General features: G+C 42.6%; 1 protein-coding gene across 1 annotated transcript in view; it reads right to left on the bottom strand.

The window, feature by feature from the left end:
* The window catches only part of CUL2 (cullin 2), a 129,229-nt gene extending 118,741 nt beyond the window's left edge, over positions 1-10,488 (bottom strand). The window contains 1 exon segment of the mRNA XM_036027496.1: positions 10,470-10,488. The gene's annotated coding sequence lies outside the window, so the exon portion shown is untranslated.
* Positions 10,489-12,510: the final 2,022 nt, after the last annotated feature.

Genomic DNA, 12,510 nt, shown 5'->3' with positions numbered 1-12,510 from the left:
TAGCCACCACTATAATTAGGATTAAGAAGAGTTCTGGCACCCAGCAAAGTCTCTCTTGTTGTTCCTTAATATCACTGTGTTTTCCTTCCATGTCAACATTGGCTCACATCCATGTTCTTTCTCATTTAAGTTTTTCTCCCTTCTTCCTGGCCATTTCTAACCAATAGACCCTATGAAAGAATAGGAGCAACAAAAATGCCTATATCTGTGGATGGGTACCTGGTTGTGAGAAGATCCTAGAAGAGGACTTCAGGGTAATGGGAAAGCGGGGAAACTTATTCATAATACAGGGATTCCAAGTCTTTCATCTGGGCAAGTCTCATAACCTTCAAAGAAGTCTCAGGTCCTTCATCCATGAAAGTAGGATTTGGAGAATTGAAACTCATGTAAGACACACAGTACCTGGATCAAGACATTCCCAGAGGAATATCGTAAAATGATGATTATTTTATAATTTTAACAGTTAATATAATTTTATTCTAATTCAGATACTACCGTATATAAATGCTATTTTTAAAAAATACAAGGCAAAAGGGACTTCTGGTCAAGACACCAGCATAGGTAAACATGGCTTGCCTCCTCACACAACCAAATCAAAATTACAACTAAATATAGAACAACCATCACTCAGAACCATCAGAAATCAAGTTGAATAGAAATCCAACTACGGATTTAAAGAAACTGCATCTATCTAGACTGGTAGGAGGGGCGCAGATGTGGAATGGGCTGGTCCCACATCCACATGTGGTAGATAAAAATTCAGGAGAGATATCATGGGAGAAAGGAGTCCCAGCCTCACACCAGGCCCCCAGCCCAGGGTTCCACTGCCAGGAAGACAAGTCCTCATAACTTCTGGCTGCAAAAACCAGTGGAGATTGAGTCGGTGGAAGAAACTTCTAGAGTCCCAAGCAGTTCCCCTTAAAGAACCCACACACAGACTTACTCAGATTCACTCTCTCTGAGCTCCGGCACCGGGGTTGCATCTTAAAAGGCACTGGTAACATACCAGAAGGAACTGAAGTGTCTGGCATCAAAGTGAGAGCTGGGAATAGTTTTCTCCCAGATAGAAAGGTGGGCAGAGGCCATTGTCCCTTTCTGAGCCCTCCCTTTCCTCTAGAGCCACAGGGCTGGCAGGCTGGTTGGTGACCTATCTGAGACTCCATCAACCTGGCTAACACTGTCCCACCCTGGAAATCCACTGAGACTCTGTCCCACCCAACTTACAGGCAGACCCAAATGGTTAACCATATAAATGACTGGTCTTAGTTTATGCTTCACAATTTCCTAAATCCTCCCAAACAAGCAACAGCAGGTCTCACTGATCCCCTAGCCCCCATACCTCTTGATAAGTGGCCCCAGGCATGGCACTAGCCACAGCCAGCCTAGATTAACAGTCTGGCTTAGTCTGGGAATCTCCAAGCCCAGCACAAGTAGCAGCCATCTCAGACTGCTTTACAGCTCATGCAGAGTGGCCCTGGGCAGAACACAGGTGGGGGCTGAACTTGGCCTGCACCACCCGGGAAATCCCAGAACCTGCACATCCAGTGGACAACTATAGACCGAGTAAGAGAACAACCACCCTGCCCCTGCACAGTTGATCCTCCACAGAGGGTGGATGTTGATGGTCAGTGGTCACAGCCAGTCCTTGCAGCGTGACTGGCCTGGATAAATCCCTCCCATTGACTTGCCAACAGCAATCAAGACTCAACTGCAAGAGGAGGGTGTACTCAGCCCACACAAAGGGCACACCTCAAGTACCCCACTTGGGTGAAAGAGAAGCCTGTGCCACTGGACCCTGTAGGACACCTACTACATTAGGCCATGCTAGGGAGTCATAGCAGCTCTACCTAATGCATAGAAACAAACACAGGGAGGCTGTCAAAATGAGGAGACAAAGAAACATGGCTCAAATGAAAGAAGAGATTAAAACTCCAGCAAAAGAACAAAGCAAAATGGAGATAAGCAATCTATCAGATGCAGAGTTCAAAACACTGGGTATAAAGATGTACAAGGGACTTAGTGAGGACCTCAACAGCATAAAAAAGATCCAGTCAGAAATAAAGGATACGCTAATTGAGATAAAGAACAATTTACAGGGAAACAACAGTAGAGTGAATGAAGCCACGAATCAAATCAATGATTTGGAACATAAGGAAGCAAAAAACCAACACGCAGACCAACAAAAAGAAAAACTAATCCAAAAAAACGAAGACAGTGTGAGCAGCCTGTGGGACAACTTCCAGTGTTATGACATTTGCCTCATAGGGATGCCAGGAGAAGAGACAGAGCAAGAAATTGGAAATCTATTTGAAAAAACAATGAAAAAAAAATTCCCCTCATTTGGTGAAGGAAATACACATGCAAGTCCAGGAAGCACAGAGAATCCCAAACAAGATGGATACAAAGAGGCCCACTGCAAGAGACATCATAATTAAAACACCAAAGGTTAAAGATAAAGAGAGAATCTTAAAAGCAGCAAGAGAAAAGAAGTTAATTACTACAGGGGCTCCCCCATAAGACTAAGGAATTGGCAAGAAATATTTAAAGTCATGAAAAGCAGGGACCTACAGTGAAGATTGCTCTATCCAGAAATGCTATCATTTAGAATCAAAGGGCAGATAAAAATCTTCCCAGACAAGAAACAACTAAAGGAGTTCATCATCACAAAACCATTATTATATGAAATGTTGAAGGGACTTATTTAAGAAAAAGTAAATCAAAATTATGAACAATAAAATGGCAATAAACACATATCTATCAACAATTGAATATAAAAAGCAAACTAAGCAAACAAGAACAGAGACAATCATGGATACAGAGAGTGTTTTGATGGTTGCCAGATGGGAGGGTGTTGTAAGGGAATGGGTGAAGAAGTGAGGGAATTAAGAAGTACACACAGGTAGTTACAGAATAGCCATGGAGCTATAAAGTAGGTATAGGAAATGGAGTAGCAAAGAATTTATATGCATGACCCAAGGACAAGAACAATGGTGTAGAGATTGCTTGAGGGAGTGGGTGTGTTGAGTGGAGTGGGGAAAGGGGAGGAAATTGGGACAACTTCAATAGCATAATCAATAAAAATAATTTAAAAATAAATAAGATTGTAAAAAATAAAATTAATTTAGAAGCAGCAAGAGTAGGAGAAGCTGCTTGACTCTCCTCTGTCTCTCTAAATTCAGCAAATAAATCTCCACGTGGTAAGCACCCTCATTGCTCCTCAAGGCTGAGAGATAACCTATCACAAGATATTTTTTAAAATCCAGAGTCAAAAAAATCTGTGTAAGTAAAACTTCTAACGCCTTTACTAATTTATTGCCTAAGCCCAAATCTTGCTTAGGGTCATTTCTAATGAGAACTAACTTTCTTTGTCCTGCCAATTTCTAACAAATGTATTTTTTCTTTGTCTAAATAGTATTTTTAAAATGCCTGGTTTGATCATTTCTTTGAGCCTCATTTTATGATCTGAGCATCACAGTGTGATTCTCCTATGTACACATATTAAATTTGGTTTCCTCCTGTTTAAAAAAAATAAAATACAAGGCAAAAATTTTGTAAAAATTTGAGGAAATAAAATGGAGAATTGAAATATTATGCCTACTAGCCTAATGGTTTTTATTAAAACAACTATTTTTCACCTTTAGTGGTAGAAAAATTACATCTATACTAGCTTACAGAATTCTAGTCTAGAAGAATCTTTTCAAAAATTGATTTTACAGAGAGAGAGGAAGGAAAAATTGATTTGAGCGAGAGAGATAGAGACATGGACTTGTTCCATTTATTTATGTATTCATTGGTTGCTTCTTGTATGTGTTCTGATAGAACCCACAACCCTGGCATATGGGGAGGACAATAGCCAACTGAACTACCCAGCCAGGGCCTAGAAGAGTCAAGTTTAGCCTCCAGATTCCACATTTACAATTCTATGTATAGGCTTTACCTCTCTGTGCTGGGAAAGAATATATAGAACAGAGAGATGAAAATTGATATTTAAAAAAAACCTAAGCTATAGCACTTGATCTTAAAGTAGATATTTTGCAAATACTTTGAAATGTTATAAGTATATATACATTATGAACAATCACTTTTATGTATTAAAAAGAGATGTACAAAAATCCACTATTTTGTAATCCACATTAATGTCTTTGTCTTCCAAGGTTTTAAAAAAGTAAACATACATTTAAAGTCTCCTTTTATCAGACAAATAGTAACACTACTTGAATTTGAAATTTGTCCACAATAGTCAAGTTTGCTCAAAGACACATCCTTACTTCCCAGAGTATTAATTTGGTTGATAATAAGGTTAGAAAACTGCAATTCCACCTATTTTTGATAGTCTTGAACATATCCTTCTTTAATGGGTTAATACTTTCCAATATTATCTCCCAGTACTCACGCAATCTATTCTGTTACTACACCAAACTTTTTACTGTCCCTAGACAAATCAGATCCCTTTAATGGCTCTTTGCCTTCTTGTACATTGACCCTTTATCAGTAATATCTTTGTAAATGAGTAAAGTCCTACTCATCCTACAGACTTTATTCTCCAAACCACTATGACCAAGCTGAATTAGTATTGAAATTCATACTTCTGTATGAGAACACCTTCCTCTAACTTATTTATTCACATATTGGTCTCCCTGACTAGCTGTAAAAAACTGTGAAGGGCCTGAGAATTGACATTACTTGCAAGAAGACAAGTTGCCACAATTTCTTAAATGCTGGCAGAAGACATGAAACTCCCAGGTTGGAAACAAAACTTTGTTACTTACAGCAGAGCAGGAAGCACCAGCTTCATGTTCACACTTGTTTCCCTTGCCACAGTCCCCAAGTGTCACAGGGGTGAAATGGAGCAGCCCAGGTGATTGTTGAGCACACAGTGGGTTTGTTATAGCTGAGGAACCCTGAGCTCATGAATCTCAATTTTAATAATCAGCTGCCTTACAAGAGTTGTTTGTTATATAACATTCTTGAAAAATAGTCTGGAACAAAAATAATCAGTGCCTGTCTGGAAAATGTGCAGAAATATGAGACCCATGGAGTATTTATCTGCCAACACTAAGACTGAAAAGCAATTGAGCGACTACTGTGTACAAAACACTAGAAAATATAAGAAGACTGAAATATGTCCAATTAGATGATTAATAATAAACATTAATTGCATGAATGATTTGAATGGATAGGAAATTACTGGGCCACGCGGGTTTGCATATTTCCATGGTAGACATATTTGTCTCTCTAGTTCCATTTTCTTCCTGAGCAACTAATGCTCATAATGTTGGAAGTAAGCTTTGGAATCAATTGTTAAATTGACTTTCTAATTAGAAATGGGTTTCATGTGAATCTGGCCAGTCTTTCCTCGGGATTTATAATTCCTAGACAATAGTTATAAGGAGACTCTGAGTTCTGCCCCTGCCTAATTTTCCAGCCTTGAGCTCTCTTAACTGTCTTGCATGTACTCTATGCTCCAGCCTTATTGGTCCTCTTGTATTCCCTCAAATGCCAAACTCCTGCAAAATGCAGAGCTTTTCTACAAGCTGTCCTTTGCCCAGGACAACTTCATACTGCCTCTTCTCTGAGCTAACTCCTTACTCATCCTTCAAGATTCAGCTAAAAAGCTTCTTGTTCATGGAAGCCATCTGCTCTTTAGACTTCATTGGGTTTCTATTTTATGTCTCTGTAACTTTTTGTATTTTTCCTTCAAAGTTTTATCACAGCTTAGTAGTCAAGTAGTTATTTGTACATTTAATGTTTATTTAATGTCTGTCTCCCCCAATTGACAATAAATTTTGGCTAAACAGAGACCACATGTGTCTTGTACCACTTTATCCTTGCATCCAGTACAGTGCTTGAAACATAGTAAATCTTAATAAATAATTGTTGAATCAGTAAGTAAGGAGCAATATTGGAGCTGACCTGACCATCACCTACACTATGAAATGTGAATCTGCCTCTGAGATTGGAGGGTGGCATCAGTGTTACCACATGCTCATAGCTTGTGACTATCAGTCAACAGTAAGTGTATTCTTTCTTGTTGAGACCTTATGCTAATCTGCAGTCCTCAACACAATGAGAATGCCCAGGAGCCACTAACAATTGACCAGGGTTAATATGAGAACTGAATACATTTGTTGTTCCTGATATATTTTTTTTGTGATCCATGCATATGAAAAGATGATTGATTCAATTATAAATTAAATTCAACAAAAATGTATGAATCACTGTAGAGAATTAGGCACCTAATAATATATGGTTACTGCCTGGACTAGTCAGAACTCTTTCAATTACAAATGGCAGAAACAAGTTCAGTCACAAAATAAATGTATTGGTTCATATAACTGGAAAGTCCAGAGGGTGAGCTGGCATAACTTGATTCCATAAAGAAGTATTTTTTTCAAACTTTAATGTTCAAACAAATCACCTAGAGATCTTGTTAAAATGCAGATTCTGATTCATAGATCTGGGAAAGGCCTGATATTCTACATTTCTGACAAGCTGCTCACTGATGTTGAAGCTGCCAGTCTAAGACCACACTTTCAGCACCAAGCTCCTTAAGAAAAGGTTCTGGGCAACGATCATATATGCAATATATTGCTTTCAAGGAGTTTTTAATCTAGTCACTTATCAATATATATGGGCAGCATACAAGGTAGGAAAAAGCAATAGGCAGAATACACACTTTGCATTTTTATATCCATTTCAAACTGGCACTGATTATACAACAGTATTCAAGGTATTCCAGTTGGTGTCCTCATTTACAGGGAAATATGAGGCACATAAAAGGGGCATCTAACCCAGTCTTAGAAATCAGAGACATTAGTTCATTCAGCAATGATTCCAACTCTCTTCTCCTTTGCCTTAGTCTACATAGAGCAAATACTTCGCTGTAGCTAGAAGTGACCATGTGACACATTTCTGGTGAAAAGTTACAGGAGAACACTATCTTTTCTTTTCTTCCTTTAAAAAAAATATGTATTTTTAGAGAGAGGGAAATATCAATGTATGGTTGCCTCTTGCATGCTCCCTGCTGGGAACCTGGCCCAAAACCCACACATGTGCTCTGACTAGAAATGGAACTCAGAACGCTTTGGTTTGCAGGCTGGCACTCAATCCACTGAGACACACCAGCCAAGACTATCTTTTCTGAGTAAAAATGACAAAGTCTCACTAGAAGGCTTTTGTTCTTTGCCCTTTGTCCCTGGTCTTTTTCTTTCTGCCTGAATTTTGGTATAATACCTTTAGATATAACAGCCATCTAGTGACCATAGGGACAAAGGCCACATTACATTCTTACGACAATACAGCAAAAGCATCAAAGAATTCTGGGTCCATGTACATATCTTTAAGTTACTATACCATCTCTGCATTTGTTATCTTGTGAGACAAATAAATCCATTAGATGTTTAAGCCACTTTATTTTACTCCCAGTCAAATGCAATTATAACCCATATAGAAGCCTTCATTATACAAAAGGTATACAACCTGAAACCCAGAAGCATTTAGACATTAACTAAGCAAAAAGAGAACATATTAATTTTTTTAAATTCACATTCAATTTACTAAACTTGAAATTAAAAGTCAAATTTGTGATAAGCCCTTATGCTCGATTTACAAATGTTAGTTTGTTTATACAACTATACAATACTTTACATTAAAATATTAAAAATACCTGCCTTCATTTCTTCTTGCTATTAATGCTCAGTTTATAACAATGAAAGATTAAATTTATTTAAATCTTTCCCAAACATATACAACTTTATTAAGTAATAATTTCCCTTAAATTCTTAAGCCATAATCCCAAATGCAATGTCAAACATTTTCAAGCATTTCACACTCTAAACAAAGCAAAGCAATAACAACAAATCTTTAGGATATAAACACTATTATATATCAATGTCTAAACATACCAGTTTACTAAATCAGACCCTTTTAAACTTTCAATACTCTTTACAGTCACATTCTCTTAGATATTTCAATTTAAACTAGAATAGTTCTGGCCAAGATGGTGGAGTAGGTGGAAGCTGCACTCACCTTCTCCCACTAAATCACAGAGCAAGCAACCTGTAGAACCATCTGAAGACTAGCAGAACAGAAGTCCTCTGGCTAAGGATATAAAGCAGCCACACTGAGAATGGTAAGATGGTGAAAACAAAAGAAAACAGGCTTGCCTGACACCTACAAGTGGCAGTTGAGAATCTGGAGGAATATCTCAGTAGCAGAAGTCTCCCCTTAAAAGCAAGGAGTCTCAGCTGCACACTGGGCTCCCCAGCCCAAAGCACCAATGCTTGGGAGAAGAATCCATATAATATGAGGTTGTGAAAATCAGAGATTTCATCCATCCAGGTGAGAAGGAAGACTGTTGGAAACCCAGGCATCCTCTTAAAAGGCCAAGAAACAAATGCTTGCAGGTACTTACCTCGGGCAAGAGAAGGTGGCTTGTGGGAGCCAGAGACATACAGGAAGAAAGTGAGTGGTGTGGCTTTGGGGCAAGGGCTGATGGAACAGTCTCTAACTTCCCTGTGTTGAGTCCTCCTCCCCCATGGCCCCACAGACACTATGTTGTTTTTTTTTTTCTTTTAAACATTTTTTTTTAATCCTTACCTGAGGATGTCTGTTGCTTTTAGGGAGAGAAGGGTGGGGAGTGGGGAGAGAGATATGTCAATGTGAATGAGAAACATTAACCTAAGTATTTGCCCTGACCAGGAATCAAACCTGCAACCTTTCAGTGACAGGATGATGCTCCAGCCAACTGAGCCACTTGGCCAAGGTGACACCATTTTTTTTAGGTTAGGCTTTTTCCCCAGACAGGCATTAGCCTAGCAAAGTACACTAGCTCTACCCTACCAAACTAAAACATGACTAGAGTCAGAGTTCTTGTCAAGTTCAGGGGGTGCCAAAGACAGGTAGGGGAAAAACTGAGTTGTGCAGCTTCAGGGTGAGGGCTGACTTCCTGCACAGTGGACAAGTGCCAACTTTCCTATATGGAGCCCTTTCTACCACACAGCCATTAGCCTGGCGAACTACGCCAGCTCCACCCTGATGACTCCCTAAAACCCCATCCTACCCAATTTGCACACCACCCGAGGCTCCCTCAATAGCAACAGCCTGGGCCTGCACTGCAGTCTGTCTAAAAAGAAAAACTTTTTAAAAAGGAGTTATTCCAATCAAGCTCAGTGGGTGAATCTGAGTTGGGTGGCTTTAAGGGGAGGGCCATGCTCCCACATGGCTCACGGGCACCATCATTCCTGGGTTGAGACCTCATTCCATACAGCCAAATGTTTTCTATAGTTTATTTTTCTTTATTTTTATTGTTGACACTATTATACATGTCCCCATTTTGCCCCACTTTGCCCACCTCCACCCAGCCCCTACCCCTCCTTTCCCTCTGGCCATCACACTGTTGTCTGTATCTGTGGATCCTGTATGTATGTTCTTTGACCAATCCCTTCACCTTCTTTCATCTAGTTCTCCCCTCCCCCCCTTTCACACAGCCAAATCTAAGTTTGCATTAGCCTTATGAACTCTACTTGCTCCACCCTGTTGAAATCCTGACACCCCTGTGCCACCACTTGGGTCTGCAAGTTTCAGAACGGTGGCAGCTTGTCATTGTGTACCCAGAGTGGCTTCAGACCCAGCACTGAAACTGAGTTTGAACCTGTATTAACCTACTGAACACCATTTGTCCGACCCTGGTTACTCTCTGAGAATCTCCCTCACAAAACTCTAGTACTGTCTGAGGCTCTTTTAGTGTCTGAGCCTTGTGGTCAGCTGTCAGGTGATGGGAAGTCTCAGAGTACCTTGGGTTTTTCATGCTGACCTACCCCAGACCTGGTACAGCTGGAAGCCATAGTTGACTCACAGCTTGATCCCACCCACAAATAGATCTAGGCCCAGCACAGTCAACTTTCAACTGTGGTTTGCTTTGTAGCTCCCAACAGGTAGACTAAGGCCAGTCACAGGTAAGGTGTGATGCTGGCCTGCCCTGCAGTTTGTCCCAAGAAGCCCTAGAACCAAGACACCTGGTGGAGGGCTTCAGATCACAACAGAGCACAACATACAATTAGCTCTGATAGAGGAACTCACGAGATAAAGATTTTAGATTTAGTTATAGTTGATAGGCTTAAGTGATTATTACAGGTGGAAAGGTAATAAGGAATGTAATACGTGACCTATGTGACTCTAGGAGGTCAACCAGCGAGACAAGAAACTCAACCTTTGTGCTCCAAGGGGTCTGCAAGCAGATGGTAAGCTATGGGGAAGGTATCTGAGCCAGTGTTCCAGGGAGGAAACGTCTGAGATGCAGACACAGAACTATTGATCAGTAGGTAAAGAAATACTAAGAAACTTGCCGTAGACTGCAACCCTTATCTAATTAACCTTTTTCCAAATCCCTTACCTACAGTTTTCTTGTCTTTATAAAAAGGTATGCTTGAGATGAGATGTTAAGATGGTTTTTAGGGCGCATAACCTACCGTCTTCTCAGATCCTCACTGTCTGAATAAAATGTCCCAGCGCTCTGCCAGGGCATCCTCCCTGCCTCCGTTCCAATCTCAGAGCAGGCGCGGTAGCCGCAGCCTTCCTTGTTAGACCCAGAGGGCTTCTCTGGAGTCCCACCGCCAGCCCCAGGCGCTTCCTCCCCGGGCACCCCGGCCCCAGGCCGGAGTCTCCTTAATCAGAGACCGCAGTGGCCGCAGTGAGCGTGATGAAAAGCAGCGGCTACCGGAAAGAACTGACAGGTCTCGATGCAGGGAGCCAGGTCTCCAGAGGAAGAGGAAAAGCAGAGGGAGCACCGAGGTTTGCTGTAGGCGGCGTGCGGGAGTTGCGCGGGGAAGGGGAGGGCCGAGGGTGGCACAGGAGGGGCGTGGTGCAAACTCTTGAGGTTTGCCCAAGGCCACCGCATCGGAGTTGCCGGGGTGGAGTTGGTGGAGAGGCAGCGGTGGCGACTGGGGAAGAGAAAGGCCAAGCGGCGCCTGTGAGTGAGGACGGCGGGAGGCGACGGAGCTGGAGAAGAAAACCCTGGAGGCAGTCGCCGCTCTCCGCCGGGCTGAAAGGGAACACGCCTTGTTGCGCCGCCTCCCCCCGTTGGCCGCTCCACGGTGTTGGTGGTGCCTCTCCGCGGGCTGAGAGCGAGTGTGCTGTGGACGGAGGGAGACGGCCCGGGGGGCACCAGCGTCAGTAACGGAGGGAGTCGCCGAGGGCGCGCCGGACCCTGGCGCGGGACCCTGGTGCCGGTGCTACCGCCTGCGTGCCTCTCGCGGCTGCGCCTTCCGGTCCCTGACAGACACTCGCAGGTCGTGCACCGAGGGTTAATATATGCCAGGAAACAGCACAGACTCCACGACGATCAAATTGGCTTTTCCTTTCGGGCTGGGTAGGGGGTGGCAGCGGCGAGGGCGGCAGCGGGGTGGGGGTGGGGGGTCCCTGATGGTCTTAATCCGCTGCTGGCGAAGCCGCCATTTCTCTTCTTAACCCAGCTGCGGCTCCGGCAGGGCGGAGCGCGAGCGGGCGAGGCAGCGGCTAGCGTTGAGGGCGCGCAGGACCGGGTCGCCGCGTGTAAAAGCGGCGAGTGTGCGTGTGCCTCTCACCGCCGGTTCGCCTGGTGGGTCTCCCGCGGGAGGGGCGCTGCGGGGCGTTTTCTTCCTTCCCCTCAAGGTGTTTCATGTCGCCGTCTCGCTTCCTGTTTTTCAGCTGTCACGACCAGAGAAAGGACTCGCAGTCTTACCAGGTACCCAGCGCAGCCGGGTTAGAGGGATGGATGCGGGGACTAAGGAAGAAGGGAGGATCTGGTGTTCGCGCGCCGCCCTCACACGTCGCCACAGGCGATTCGGTGCAACGGATCCTAAACTAGCACCGCTGGTCCCCTTAGAATTCGGTATTTGGGTCTATTTATTTACTAAACCCAACAGGTTTAATGACTGATTTTGACGGGTGAGTGGAGGAAATTCAGTTTTTTAAGGAAAGAATCATTCTCAGCCAGAAAGGACCTGACTTGATTATGAGTGTGAAAGAGTCGATGGGTTAAAGTGATAGGTGTTTTCTGAAAAACATGTATTTATTGTATTGGGGAAATAAAAGTTAATGTTAAGGTATTAAAATTAAATGAAAGGCCTGGGAAGAAACGACTAGCTGATTTGCAACTCTAAGTGTGTTGTAAACCACTGTATCTTCCCGATTTAGTTTTATTTGGGGGGGGGTGCAAATAGTTGCCTTACTCTAGTGAGAGAGAGTGATTTTGATTTTGTAGGAAATGAAATCTTTGGATACTTGGATAACTCATTCTAATGTTAGTGGTTCTAGGTATGCTGGTCCCTTTTTGTTACTTCAGTTGCTGCATGTAAAGTTTTTTAAAAATTGTTGTACAGGTGGCACCTGTTTTCGGGGAGAATCTCATAAAGGGCTGTTAACTATCAGATGACACTAGAAGTAAATATTTTTGTATCTAATCACTTCACAGATAGGAGAGCAGGTTTCTAAACTGATAATTCTGTTAACTGGCTGGCATGAGTTACAGCT

This window comes from Phyllostomus discolor, chromosome 1 (genome assembly GCF_004126475.2).
Source record: "Phyllostomus discolor isolate MPI-MPIP mPhyDis1 chromosome 1, mPhyDis1.pri.v3, whole genome shotgun sequence".
Classification (NCBI taxonomy): domain Eukaryota; kingdom Metazoa; phylum Chordata; class Mammalia; order Chiroptera; family Phyllostomidae; genus Phyllostomus; species Phyllostomus discolor.
The sequence above is the reverse complement of the archived record's forward strand: the minus strand, read 5'-3'. Positions and strand labels throughout refer to the sequence as shown.